The sequence below is a fragment of the Typopeltis vanoorti genome, chromosome 4 (genome assembly GCF_054136105.1).
Source record: "Typopeltis vanoorti isolate ZY-2024b chromosome 4, IOZ_Tvanoo_1.0, whole genome shotgun sequence".
Taxonomy (NCBI): Eukaryota; Metazoa; Arthropoda; class Arachnida; order Uropygi; family Thelyphonidae; genus Typopeltis; species Typopeltis vanoorti.
The window spans coordinates 81740231-81754403 of record NC_143552.1 but is presented as its reverse complement, the minus strand read 5'-3'; the positions used below and the strand labels follow the sequence as shown (position 1 = coordinate 81754403).

The window sequence follows — 14173 nt, the reverse complement described above, 5'->3', positions numbered from 1 at the left end:
CGTGCTTTCTTGTCTGTCGCTGTATTAGTACTAGCTTGATTTTTGTTGTTCTCTTTTTGCATTATTTTTTTATTATTAATTTGTATGATGGATCCAGTACAGTCAACAAGTTCTGTTGTTAAACGTTTCAGTAGCTCTTGCAAAGGAATATTGAATAATGTGCTGACATTCTGCGAAAAAGAATCGTCAGAAGGCTGTCTTCTTGTTCCCCTTTCTCAAGTCATAAAACGTGCAAGTGCAATTGCGGGCGTATCGGGGTCGACTGTTAAAAGAATTCGCAGGGAATCAAAAGGTGAAGGTAAGCCAAAATTTAAATCTCCTAAGAAAAAAAAAAAGCGCCAGAGAAAGAAAACCATCGAAACCGTAGCTTTGAATGATTTTGATGTAGACGTTATAAGAAGAGCTATTCACGAATTTTACGTATTCGAGAAAAGAGTGCCAACTGTTCCGAAATTGATTCCTGTGCTTAAAGAAAAAATTAATTTTCCTTGGAAAAGAGAAACTTTAAGGAAAATACTTCATGAAATCGGATTTTGTTTTAAAAAGTCCCAGAATAAAAGGAAACTTATCATAGAGCGAAGTGACATTGGTTTATGTAGAACGCAGTATTTGCAGGTATTAACACTCTACGTACATTTTTCCAACTGTTATACAAGCAAAATAGTTACACTTTAAAAACAACAATGTTCGTAAAAGAAAAGCTAAATTTTCCGACCTGTAATAATAAACAAACTCAGTTTGTTTATTATTACAGGTCGGAACTTCTATAACAGTAACGTGTTATAGAAGTAAATTAAATATAACTGGGAAAAAAAAATATATATATATATAAAGATTATTTTACACAATTTTGTATGACAATTTCCCATACTTCATGAATAGTAAGTTCTTACTATTCCTAAAGTATGGGAAATTGTCATACAAAATTGTGTAAAATAATCTCTCTCTCTCTATATATATATATATATATATATATATATATATATAATGTCTCCTGTCTCCCTGTCTCCTATAGTAGCCAACATCTTTTTGAAGATTTCGAACAAAAGGCAATCTCCTCAGCTACTCTTAAACCAAAAATTTGGTTGAGATTTGTGGATGACATATTTCTTATCTGGGAACATGGCACCGATAACCTTCAGTCTTTTTTAAATCATTTAAACAACTTCCACCAAGATATCAAATTAACAATGGAGATTGAAGAAAATGGATCTCTTCCCTTCCTGGACATAAGACTTACTAAGACATCTGATTCTATTAAAATCTCAATCTTTAGAAAATCTACACACACAGATCTGCATGCATCCTCACATCACTATCCTGCACAGAAAGTGGGTATCATCTCAACCCTAGCACATCGTGCCAGATCTGTATTGTCAGATGATGAACTACAACATCTACAAAGAACCTTCACAAGTAATGGCTACTCGTCGAAAACTATTAATAAGCATCTATACTGCCGCCTTCAAAACAACTCAGAAACACAAGACAATCCCAAAGGTTATATGTCCTTACCATATATCAGCTCGCTCTCCACGAAACTAAGAAGAATTTTACAAAAGTTCAACATAAAAACCTATTTCTCTACTCTTCCTAAACTAAGATCGATTTTAAGCAAATACAAACAAGCTCACAACCATTTACAATTCCCAGGAGTGTACAAAATCACATGTGACTGCAGGAAGCAATACTATGGCCAAAATGAAAAATCCATCCTCCTACGTCTGGAAGAACACTAGAGGGACATTGCCTACAAAAGAACTAGAGCAAGTGCCCTGTCAAGCGACGTACTGTTTTCAGTAAACACAAATGATGAAGGCTGTCAACATGAGATAAACTGGACAACAACCTCAAACCTTCATATATGCCGTGACAAGGTGGAGTGCCGCATAGTCGCGTCTAAGGAAATTGTTGTGAACCGTCATCACATAAATAATAACCTTAGCTATAATCTACCGGACTCTTTCAGCTCTGCTATCCGATATTGGCACACTCATGAAATCAGACGCACGCTGCTGCTTAACAGTAGAACTTTAACACGGACTGCAGCTACAGTTCAAAACTAATGGAATTTTATGATAGTCGTTTGTATACTGATACGATGTTTCTTATAGTGTTTATTTTCTTTCTATGTTCCCATGCCTGAAGAAGTCGGACAATCCGATGAAACATGTTGCATTTTGAATAAATTTAATTGTTATTCTAGTCTCAGTTATAGTCAGTATATATAAATATGAATATATATATATACACACACACACACACACACACACACACACACCTAAACCTCTTTTTACACGATAGATACGTTCCTAAAAATTACGTGTAAATAGAATTCGCGTAAAAAGAACTACTGACTCCATAGAAAAAGTGAAGATTGGTTCCAAACCTGAAATATAAGCAAAATAATGAAAAAAACAAACATTAAATTCGTTAGGATCATAAGATTTTTATTTACATTTCATGGAGAACACACACATACATATAATGAATTTTAATATGATAACTAATATTTAAGGAATTGACAGCGTATACTAGAAATATAAATTAAATAAACTTTAATATATACTTTCCGATATTTCGGCAAACGTCACGTTACCATCTTCTTGGGAACTTACTACAAAGACACGTGCACACAAGTACTAATAACAGCAAATGAGACTGATGCTAGGAAGCTAACGTTTTCCTAAAGTCCTGATGGTGCCCCACTGGCAGGCTATATTGGTAGTTCTTGGCCTTTGGGCTGAAATTCTTCTGATAAAAGTTTCCCAAATTTGGGGCAGTCTCATGCATCCAAATTTGTTGAGGTTTGGCATGTTCCTAAGGGCCGAGGCTGATTCCATGAATAGTCTTTCATACTTGAACTTGCTGTGGTGTATTACTGTGGCTTTCTTCCATCTTATTCTGAGGCGAGTATCCAGAGCGTGGTCTGCAAGCCCAGAGTGGCTGTACTGGTGAAATCGGATGTAATCCTTGTGTTCTGAGATCCTGATATTTGCTGTCCTGGCTGTTTGGCCAAAGTAGGACAATTTACAGCTGCAAGGGACCTGGTATACACCAGGTAGGTCTAGGGGAAGTGGTTGGTCTTTAGTGGAGCGGATAACAGATGCCAGTTTTCTATGTGGTCTGTAACAAGTGGTCAAGTCATGTTTTTTTAAGATTTTATTGATTTTTTTCGAGGTGCCTCGGATGTAGGGAATGGTGATGGATTTAGAGTAATCTTTTTTGTGAAGGGGAGGGGTGGTGGGTTGTGGATAACTGGGTTAAGTATTTTTGGATTTTTTGGAGGGGGTAGCCATTGGCTGAGAAAGTGTCACGGATGTGATTTAGTTCAGTGGTTAGGGCTTGATCATTTGAACAGATTATTTTTGCCCTGTTGAATAATGTCTTAATAACTCCATATTGTTGCGAGGGGGGGTGATGGGATTGTTGGTGAATGTATATGCCTATATGGGTGGGTTTTCTATAAACTGAGAAAACCAAGGTTCCATCAGGTTAGCGGGCGACTAGTGTGTCTAGGAAGGGGAGGTTATTGTTTTCCTCTTTTTCCAGGGTGAACTTGATTCTAGGGTGTTGGTTGTTTAAGTGTGTTAGGAAGGAGAGGAGTGAATCCGGGCCATGTGGCCAAAAAGCGAAAACATCATCAACGTAGCGAAGCCATATGGTAGGTTTTTGTGGGGTTGATTTTCAGGCTTTCTCTTCAAACGTCTCCATGAAGAAGTTGGCCAAGGGTGGAGAAAGTGGTGAACCCATGGCTGTCCTCTCTATCTGTTTGTAGAATTTTTCCTGCCAAACGAAATAGCCTGAGTTCATTGTAAACTGAAATAGGGTGAGATATCGGGAGGAAATTTAGCTTGGATTAGCTCTAAGGTTTCTTTGAGGGGGACATTCGTGAATAGGGAGGAGACATCAAAACTGACCATTATGTCATTATGTTGGAGTGTAAGGTTTTCTATACTGGCTTTGAAGTGGGCTGAGTTTTTTTATGTGTGATGGTGTATTGCCAGTATAGTGTGAGAGCGCGTTGGCTAAATGCTTGGCTAGTTTGAAAGTGGGGGAATCAATGCCATCCACTATGGGACGTAATGGCACATTTTCTTTGTGTATTTTTGGGAGCCCATATATGCGGGGGGGGGTCTAGAGTTATGGGGTTTTAGTCTATTGGTAATCTCCACAGGCCAAGAAGCGACCTTCTTAAGGAGCCTGTGGAGTTTTCTAATTTGTGAGTTGGTGGGATTGTAATCAATGGGGAGGTAAGTGGAACGATCTAATAATAAAGCCTTGAGCTTACCTGTGTAGTCTTTAAGATTGAGTACCACAGTGGCGTTCCCCTTATCCGCTTTGGTGATCACTATTTCTTTGTTTCTCTTCAATTCTTGTAGTGACTTGTATTCACTAATGGATATGTTGGATTTTGGAGGTTTTGCTTTATTGAGAACACAGGCTACATCCAATCTAATATCGTTGGCGATGTGGTTTTTGAAGTTGGCGAATCCCGCGTTCAATTTGGATCATTAATTCCTTGGCCGGTAATTTCTTAGGAGCAATGGCGAAGTTGTGACCACGTGACAGAGCATTGAGTGCCTCAGGCTTCAAGGTAGCTGAAGAAAGGTTAACTACAGTGTTGGTTTGTAGTTTAGGTTTGGACGCCGAGTTCTTTATTAATTTATCAAACTTGTTGATATGTCGGCTCCGTATTCGTTCAAATTCTTTTTTAGCTGCCGTACACGAGAGCTACTGTGCACTTTTAGCTGCTGTGCACGTGTCTTTGTGGTAAGTTCCCAAGAAGATGGCAACGTGACGTTTGCTGAAATATCGGAAAGTATATATTAAAGTTTATTTAATTTATATTTCTAGTATACGCTGTCAATTCCTTAAATATTAGTTATCATGTTTAACCAGCGTATAAGCCTCTCAACAAGAATAATGATCATCCACGGAGATCTCTTCGCATGCAAGGCCCGCCATTATGGCAAACTGAAGCTGAAGTTATCCAGACAACTTAACCGTCTGGCATTCCTAAAACGCTGCCGGGATAATCAAGTCATCCCGAACTGTGTAAAATTTAAACACCGCTTCGTCTCACAGAAAGCTCTCCGTATTTACAACAGGGCTAGCCAGGCATTACTTCGGGAGCAAATTACCGCTACACGCGGTTCCCTAGCCGACATAAACAGAGCTATTTTAACGCTAGAAAATGAGCTTTCACTTACTCTTAATTACGAGCTTTGGTCAGTCCTACATGACGTCTCGTGTACGGAAGCTAAAAAAGAATTTGAACGAATACGGAGCCGACATATCAACAAGTTTGATAAATTAATAAAGAACTCGGCGTCCAAACCTAAACTACAAACCAACACTGTAGTTAACCTTTCTTCAGCTACCTTGAAGCCTGAAGCACTCAATGCTTTGTCACGTGGTCACAACTTCGCCATTGCTCCTAAGAAATTACTGGCCGAGGAATTAATGATCCAAATTGAACGCGGGATTCGCCCACTTCCAAGCCACATCGCCAACAATATTAGATTGGATGTAGCCTGTGTTCTCAATAAAGCAAAACCTCCAAAATCCAACATATCCATTAGTGAATACAAGTCACTACAAGAATTGAAGAGAAACAAAGAAATAGTGATCACCAAAGCGAATAAGGGGAACGCCACTGTGGTACTCAATCTTAAAGACTACACAGGTAAGCTCAAGGCTTTATTATTAGATCATTCCACTTACCTCCCCATTGATTACAATCCCACCAACTCACAAATTAGAAAACTCCACAGGCTCCTTAAGAAGGTCGCTTCTTGGCCTGTGGAGATTACCAACAGACTAAAACCCTATAACTCTAGACCCCCCCCCCCCGCATATATGGGCTCCCAAAAATACACAAAGAAAATGTGCCATTACATCCCATAGTGGATGGCATTGATTCCCCCACTTACAAACTAGCCAAGCATTTAGCCAAAGCGCTCTCACACTATACTGGCAATACACCATCACACATAAAAAAAACTCAGCCCACTTCAAAGCCAGTATAGAAAACCTAACACTTCAACATAATGACATAATGGTCAGTTTTGATGTCTCCTCCCTATTCACGAATGTCCCCCTCAAAGAAACCTTAGAGCTAATCCAAGCTAAATTTCCTCCCGATATCTCAGCCCTATTTCGGTTTACAATGAACTCAGGCTATTTTGTTTGGCAGGAAAAATTCTACAAACAGATAGAGGGGACAGCCATGGGTTCACCACTTTCCCCACCCTTGGCCAACTTCTTCATGGAGACGTTTGAAGAGAAAGCCTGAAACTCAGCCCCACAAAAACCTACCATATGGCTTCGCTACGTTGATGATGTTTTCGATTTTTGGCCACATGGCCCGGATTCACTCCTCTCCTTCCTAACACACTTAAACAACCAACACCCTAGAATCAAGTTCACCCTGGAAAAAGAGGAAAACAACCTCCCCTTCCTAGACACACTAGTCACCCACCAACCTGATGGAACCTTGGTTTTCTCAGTTTATAGAAAACCCACCCATACAGGCAGATACATTCACCAACAATCCCATCACCCCCCCCACAACAATATGGAGTTATTACCTCCCCAGGGCAAAAAATAATCTGTTCAAATGATCAAGCCCTAACCGCTGAACTAAATCACATCCGTGACACTTTCTCAGCCAATGGCTACCCCCTCCAAAAAATCCAAAAAATACTTAACCCAGTTATCCACAACCCACCACCCCTCCCCTTCACAAAAAAGATTACTCTAAATCCATCACCATTCCCTACATCCGAGGCACCTCGAAAAAAATCAATAAAATCTTAAAAAAACATGACTTGACCACTTGTTACAGACCACATAGAAAACTGGCATCCGTTATCCACTCCACTAAAGACCAACCACTTCCCCTAGACCTACCTGGTGTATACCAGGTCCCTTGCAGCTGTAAATTGTTCTACTTTGGCCAAACAGGCAGGACAGCAAATATCAGGATCTCAGAACACAAGGATTACATCCAATTTCACCAGTACAGCCACTCTGTGCTTGCAGACCACGCTCTGGATACTCGCCACAGAATAAGATGGAAGAAAACCACAGTAATACACTGCAGCAAGTTCAAGTATGAAAGACTATTCATGGAATCAGCCTTGGCCCTTAGGAACATGCCAAACCTCAACAAATTTGGATGCATGAGACTGCCCCAAATTTGGGAAACTTTTATCAGAAGAACTTCAGCCCAAAGGCCAAGAACTACCAATATAGCCTGCCAGGGGGCACCATCAGGACTTTAGGAAAACGTTAGCTTCCTAGCTTCAGTCTCATTTGCTGTTATTAGTACTTGTGTGCACGTGTCTTTGTAGTAAGTTCCCAAGAAGATGGTAACGTGACGTTTGCCGAAATATCGGAAAGTATATATTAAAATTTATTTAATTTATATTTCTAGTATACGCTGTCAATTCCTTAAATATTAGTTATCATGTTTAACCAGTATATAAGCCTCTCAATAAGAATAATTCAGTAAGTCTTGATTTCGAGTCTAGTCGGCGACTAGAGGAAATTTTTCTAAGCCTTTTTTCGACCGGTTCCCGAGTTAGTCGATCTCTGGCACGGGCAAGCAGGTTTTTCCTCCCGGAAACTCGGGTTTTTCGTCCTGTAAACTCAAGAAAATCGACCGTAGAACCCACATTATTTCAGACATTAAATATATTGTGTTAGGGTTAGAGACCACGAGATGGCGGCATATTTGAGCCGTCTCTCTTCACTGCGTACCGCTTAATTAGTGATAGCCTTGGGCCATCTGTCTCTGATTGGGTACCAGTGGAGATTGAACTGCCCACTTAGTCTCCAAAAGTTAGATAGGGCTAAATGGCCTCGCCTACTCCCGTATATACGGGAATAAAAAGGCGTTAGCTGATTTTTTTTTTTTAAAAAAAAACATATTCATTTCAGTTGTTTGCTAAGGATTCTATAAAAATATTATGTTATTTGCTATCAGTTTCTGACAATAAACGCAGAAGCTTTCGTTTTCGTGAGACTGTAATATCACTAGAACTACTAGATTTGGTATTATCTTCATTGACTTCCGCCTCAACTTGTGGAATTCTTCTTGTCATGTCTTGAACAAAAGTACCACTGGTTGTTTCAGTAGTTTTAGGCGTATACTCAGTTATTAATCGCTGTGTTGATGCTTTAGATAAGTCGTGATATAATTCTCTGTATGAAGACATTAACAACTTAAGCTCAAGTGAAAACTTTCCAGCATGTTCTTCATTTGGATAATGTCGGGCAAAATAGTTGCCTAAATTACTGGCCAGTTTAAGACCTTGTTTAATTATATCAGCAGTAAAAGTAGGATTATCTTGATAATTATCATTAACTTCTTCGCTTTCAGTAGTCTCAGAAACAATCTCCACTATTTCGTCTTCGCTAAGAGGTTTATCAATTAATAATTCTTCGATATCTGCCCGACGTAAGATCATCGAATTCTTCTCCACAAATTTCACATGCCAAACTTATTATATTGGGGAATTCTGCAGTATGATTGAAGGGAACAGTAGCATTCTCTTTAACACATGCAGGCCAAATAGCTTTCCAGCATGCATTCATAGTTTCTGGTCTCAATTCAGTTAACGATAATCGAACCTGATCAATACTATCCATAATTGAAAATTTTTTCGACACATCCATAACTGACAGTGTTTCATCATCATTTAGCTTGTTCAAAATGTACTGAAATGTTCGTCTGACATAATATGTTTTAAAAGTTGCAATTATACCCTGATCTAGAGGTTGTAGTAATGATGTGGTATTGGGCGGCAGAAAAAAAAATTGCACATTTGGATGTTCTGTGGCAGGATGACCGGGTGCATTATCAAGCATCAAAAGCACTTTAAATTCGAGACTCTTGTCATTCAAATAGCATCTAACTTCTGGCACAAAATGTTTGTGGAACCACTCAGTGAAATATCAATGGTCACCCAAGCTTTTTTGTTAGCCATCCAATGAACTGGCAATTTTTGAAAATCTACGCCTTTCATTGGCCGTGGTCTTAATGATCAATTTAAGAGCAGTGGTTTTAACATCCGATCTCCTAAAGCGTTCGAACAAAATAGGAGTGTTATGCAATCCTTTGCTGCTTTGAACCCACCAACAGTGTTTTGCATTTTTGATACGTAAGTTCTGTTTGGTATTTTTTTCCAAAAAAGGCCGGTTCATCCATATTCCAAACTTGTTCACAAGTGTAACCTCCATCTTCAATTATTTTAGTAAGTTTTTGTGGAAATGCTTTAGCAGCTGTTTCATCAGCAGAAGCCATTTCACCTTTAATTTTTATATTATGAAAAGCATGTCTTTTAATAAACTTAGCCAGCCAACCATTGCTTGCATGAAATTCGTATTTTTTCCTCGATTGAGATGAAGTATCTGGCTGCAGTTTTTTAATCTGTTCATAAAATCTCAATGCTGATTGCTTGTTGGAATTTCCGTCAACTGGCATTCTTTTTTGTACATTATCTTCTATCCACTTCTAGAACTTTCTAGAAGTGGATAGAAGATATTTCTAAATATCTTCTATCCACTTATAGAAAGATATTTATAAAGCTTTTTCGGCCTTTTCTAGAACAACATCTCTTGTGTATGATGATAATTTCGCACTTGATTTTGTACCAGAACATACTGCTTTTCTAATAGCTTCTTCATTTTTCTTTATAGATCTAACAGTTGATTCACGGACTCCAAAATGCTTACCCACAGCTGTCGCACCTTCCCCAGTTTGAAGACGATCTAAAATTTGAATTTTTATATCCAAAGAAACAGCTTTCCTTCTTTTTTTTGGTTATTGGCATGTGAGGGCTGGATTAAAATCTTTGGTTAATGAAATGAAAGTTTGAAAATTACATATGGCTTACCATTTATTATTTCTTGGCAAAATTATTAATTTTATAACAAGATTTTTATTTTGATTTCACTTAAAATATGCGGTAACTGTGTTGTCTACTCAAACACCAAATTCAAACTGCTAAGAACTGCTTTTTTATATGCAGTCAGTTATGTAATTCAGAGAATTCCCAATAAATGAAATTCATAAGAATTTAGAATTTTCTTAATTGAAACTAGAATGCAATTCTACAAAATTCTCAGGATTTTTTAGAATTTAGAATTTTCTTAATTGAAACAAGAATGCAATTCTACAGAATTTTCTCGAATTATGGATTTTTTTCTAACTTAGACTTTAGGTTGGTTGCGTAAAAGTGAATAAAAATTGCGTAAAAAAAAAAAAAAAATTTTTTTTTGATATCCCAATTTGTGTAAAAAAATTCGTATAAAAAGCTGTTTAGGTGCGTGTGTGTGTGTGTATTTTTTTTTTTTTTTTCTTTTTCCAGTTATATTTAATTTACTTCTATAACACGTTACAAGATACTTGGGATGAAATATTTACAAATTAAATAGTCATTACTGTGGTTAGTACATGTGTTTTTTAGTGGTTTTATTATATATATATATATATGTGTGTGTGTATATATATATATATATTAAAAAATAAATAAATAAAAAAAATTCAGTAATTTGTTAGATGGTGTTTGCTGGAGTGACAGTTATCTGTATAATCATTCACTGTAGAGAGAGAGAGTTCCCTCTTTCTAGATCATCTTATTTCCAACTTTTGTCTTCAATAGCTTATAATCTCTTCTGATTATAAGCTACTGAAGACAAAATATGTTTATAGTATCCATGTGTGTCCCAGGAACTTAATCTTTCTTTCTGTGATTGTCTTCTATGCTTGGTTCTTTTTTACTTCACACAAGACTTCATAGGTTTTCCTTTCTCTCTAACAGTACATTTCAAATATGTTCTTTTCTGTTTTTCTGCTGTTAGTCCAAGTCTCACAACCATATAAAAAATGTTTATATAAATCTTTTCCATATGCCTATACTTATATCATAATAAATGATCTTTTTTTACTTTAATACTTCTTCCTGGTAATGCCAACTTCCATCATCTTAAATAGTAATAGTTCCTCCATTATGATTTTACTTCTTTTAGTTTTTGCTGCATTTATGTTAAGTCCATAATCAGATAAAACATCATCTCCACCCCCCTAGATAATGTTTTAAATCCAGATCATTCTCAGCTAATATACTGTAGATATGATAGCACAGTGCTCTCAGAAGATCCTGTAACCTCTAGAGAGCGCATCCCCTGGGTGGCGGATAGGGGAGCCAACCAGATATGGCAGGGTGGTCCGAATATGTTGAATAAGGACTCGTGGACCAATAGAGCCACAGGGGGTGCTATCATCTTGGTAGCAAGGGAAGTGACTTTTCCATGGTCCCCTAGCCGGGTCTATTCTCTCTCTTCCCTCTTCTTTGAGGTAGGCCCTCCTTGCTCTTTAATCTTTCCTATATGGCATTCCTCGCCCAACTCTTGTAACTTACGACCCTAATGCTATTAGAGTAATCGAGGGCTATGGGTCATTCTATTTCTATCTCTACTCTATGTCTTCTCTTTAAAATTCTCTCCTACCACTTAAGGCAAGCTCGAAGGCTTCAAGATGGCAGCCCGATCACCAAGCTAGACTGTAGATGGCCAGTAACCCTCTCAGTCAAAATTTTAACCCACTAAAAAGACTCATGAAGATAGTAAACAGACAGACTTTTTTGGTAACGAACCGGCTTGGAATAAGGATTCGAGAAGAAAATTATCAAAAACAAAATAAAAGCAGAAATACACCTATTGGAATATAGCCACCTGGAATGTGAGAAGTATCCACCACAAAATCATAGAACTGACCAAGCACTAGAAGAAAGAAATGTAAAAATAGCAGTAATTACAGAATCTAAAAAAAAGCAGAGAGGAACAGACGAAACTGAAAATTATATCTATATATACAGTGGGGTAAAAGCAGAAGAGAGAGCTAAATCTGGTGCAATGATCTTTCTACATAAATCTCTTAGAAACAATATAATCCATTACAACTTTTGGAGCGATAGAATAAAGAAATGAGAATTAAAATAGACAGAGGCTATATGACAGTAATTGGAACTTATGCACCTGAAGAAGGAAAAGAGAAGGACTCAGAAAACTTCTACACCCAACTGCAGAACATATTAAATAAGACCACTCCTAAGGATCACATTTTGGTAATAGGAGATCTCAACACAAGAATTGGCGATAAACCATATAAACCAAACATAGGACCTATCGGAGAACTTAACTGTAATAGAAATGGAAATAGATTAAGAGATTTTACTATAAGCAATAACCTTAAAATAATGAACACCTTCAAACATAAAGACATCCACAGATACACCTGGGAAGCAAGAGACACAAGAAGCATTATTGATTACATAATCAGCAATATCAAAATGTCAGAAATGATAATAGATACAAGAGTATACAGAGGATCTGAAATAGAATCAGATCATTACCTTTTAATTGGAAAAATAAAATGGGAACCAAGATGGAAAACAACAAAAAAAGCACAAGGAAAATAGAAATTTTGAATCTTTCAAAGTTAGACTTTTGGAAGACAGTAGTATTAAAGACTTGTACCAAAAAAGAATAAAGAACTGGATGACAAGTATAAAACAAAATCAGAACATAGAAGAAGAATGGTCAAACCTAAAAACCATAATGACAAAAGCTGCAAAAGAAAGTTTAGGAACAAAGAAAAAGTGGAAAAGAAAAAGAGGCGACTGGGTTGATGAAATTAAATGCATTATTTAAGAAAAAAAAAAAGCATATAAAACTGGCTCAACCTAAAAACAATAGAATCAAAAATCGAATACAACAGAAAAAAAGCAATAGCAAATGCAGCATGCAGGAGAATAAACAGATGGAACAATTTTGTAACAAAATTAGAGAGAGACTGTACGCTCAAAAGACCTAATGCATATAAATTCCTCAAAGATCTAAGCAATGAAACTAGAGAAAAAGCAGATATTAATACCATAAAAATAGAAACATGGCAAAATCATTACCAAGATCTATGGTATGATGAAGACATTCAAAACAGAAAACTACCCTTTGTAAACATCTCTGATAACTTGAAAAACATCTCTCTAGAAGAATTAACAGAAGCATTAACCCAAAGCAAAACAGGAAAGGCTCCAGGAGAAGACAATATAAACTTAGAACTTATCAAATATTCAGGACTTGAATTCTCGCTCAGGTTACTTAACTTTTATAATATGATCTGGAAAGAAGGAAAATGCCCACACGATTGGACCAAAGCAATAGTTATTCCCATCTACAAAAAAGGACACAAATCTGATTGTAACAAATATCGTAGAATCAGCTTACTTAGTACCTGTTATAAAGTATATGCAAAAATCTTAGCATATAAACTTAAACGTATAGTAGACGACCCAAAATTAATAGAAGAGCAAAATGGATTCAGAAAAGGCAGGTCTTGCATAGACTCTGCATTTACGTTAAAATTATGAATTGAAAAACACAGAGAAATGAACATAGAAACACACATAACTTTTATAGATTACACCAAAGCATTTGATAAAATTATCAGAGAAAAACTATGGGAAATTCTAGAAGAATATGAAATACCAAACCAACTCTTTAGAGCCTTTTATAATATATATCAAGATAATAAAATATCTGTGAAGTACAATAATTCAACATCAAGCTGGAAACCAATAAATTGAGGAGTACGTCAGGGTTGCCCTCTCTCACACCGGTTTTATTTAATATATACACAGATAAAATCATAAAAGAATGGAAGATAACTAATGAAGGAGGGTTCAAGATAAACCATAACACCAGATTAGCTACTGATGCAGTCTAAATAATCTGATCAAAACATATGGTATGGAAATATCAACAGACAAAACAAAAGTCATGGCCTTCAAAGGTGCTAATCCAATAAGAAGCAAAATAGTAATAAACAACAAAATAATAGAGCAATTAAATACATTCAAATATTTAGGTTGCACAATGTCATATGAAAATGAAGCTGATATAGAACCAAAGATATCAAACTTTTTAAAAGTAACAGGCATTATAAATAAAATTTTTAAACTCTGTGTACAAAAACACATACGAATAAGAATCTACAATACAGTTGCTAAACCAACCTTACTTTATGGCAGTGAGATATGGACAATAAAAAAAGCAGATGAAAGAAGAATTGAATCATCCGAAATGAAATTTCTGTGCAGAA

General features: G+C 36.7%; 1 protein-coding gene across 2 annotated transcripts in view; it reads left to right on the top strand.

The window, feature by feature from the left end:
* Positions 1-14173, top strand: part of RagC-D (Ras-related GTP binding C/D) — a 215556-nt gene that overhangs the window by 44756 nt on the left and 156627 nt on the right. The gene's annotated exons all lie outside the window — the stretch shown is intronic.